This window comes from Mugil cephalus, chromosome 2, assembly GCF_022458985.1.
Source record: "Mugil cephalus isolate CIBA_MC_2020 chromosome 2, CIBA_Mcephalus_1.1, whole genome shotgun sequence".
Lineage (NCBI taxonomy): Eukaryota > Metazoa > Chordata > Actinopteri > Mugiliformes > Mugilidae > Mugil > Mugil cephalus.
In genome coordinates, this window is record NC_061771.1 from 31658702 (window position 1) to 31660013 (window position 1312).

Here is a 1312-nt window from a genome sequence, read left to right on the forward strand (position 1 = left end):
CTGTAGCACAGCAGTTGTGTGGTTTTCTGGAGAGTCATGTTACAGACTGGAGTATCTGATTCGCTGAGGTCAGACACCATGTTTTTTTTTTTTTCGTATGCTGTGATTAATTTAATGTGAATACAGTGGTGGCATTCAACTAGCAGTCAAAGTTAACTGAACTGAAGTGATGACACATCAAAGTGGAGAGAAGGTGGTGAATCCGTTTAAATTCACTATTATTAATCAGCTATTCGGATGACTATGTTCGTCTTCAGTCTCCACAATCTCAGCAAATAAAATATGTTTTTATTCCTTAATTAAAAAGAAAACATGTTTTAATTCATCAGTACTTTCTGTCAGTGGGTCTGAGCTCCAGGTTGGCTGGGAAGGCAGCCAATAACATGATGAACTCCTTCTGTGATTACAACATAGTTTAATGTTACTGCCATCTGTCAAAAACACTTCGTATCAACATCAGCACCACACACTGAAACATTCTGCTTTACTGACAACAACAAAACAAGGTCCAGTCTTACCTGTGCTGTCTCTGTGCTTTTCTCTGCAGGCCCTGGTCACGTTGACTGGGAGAGTGTTTTCCTCTTCAGGGTCCGAAACCACACATCTGAGGGGTATTGCACAAAACCAGGACAAGGGATTAATCCTGGATATATTGGTTATCCTGGATGAAATTAGCCTAAAGTTGGTTGCACAAAAGCAAGTTAATTTTAACCGTGGTGATTTATCCTCTGTAGTTAGCCTGCTCCAGACCAGGATAACAACCAGGATAAGATCAATCTCATTTTTCATCTGCTGTCAGTACTGTGAGAAATGAATGTTGTTTTACAGCATTTCCATGGTCTTTCTACACATGTTCCATGATTCCAATCATGTTGAATCGAAATATCAAAAATAATTTCATTTGCTGTTTGACTTTTAGTTTTAGTAGTATTTATCAGCACAGATTATATATGAAGACACTATTTGAGAAAGAAAATTAAGAAGCCAGAAGGTTTATTTGAAACCCTTTTCCTTATTAAAACAACACTAACATTGAAAGCTTATTGAATGGAGAAAAAAAAAAGAGACCTTACTTAAATAGGTACACTACAATACAATTGTAAAAAATAAAATAAATAATAATACACAGTAAAGAAAGAGGAAAATAAGGGGAAAGAATTATATATCACTACTTAAATGTTTGGGCTTAAATGTAACTGACAGAAAAGAATTTGAATATAATTGTCTCCTAAAAAGAGGCAAAGAAAGTGGTGACTTTTCTGACTTTTCAACTTCAACAATCTTTCTGTTCATTGATTTGGTCTTATTACTG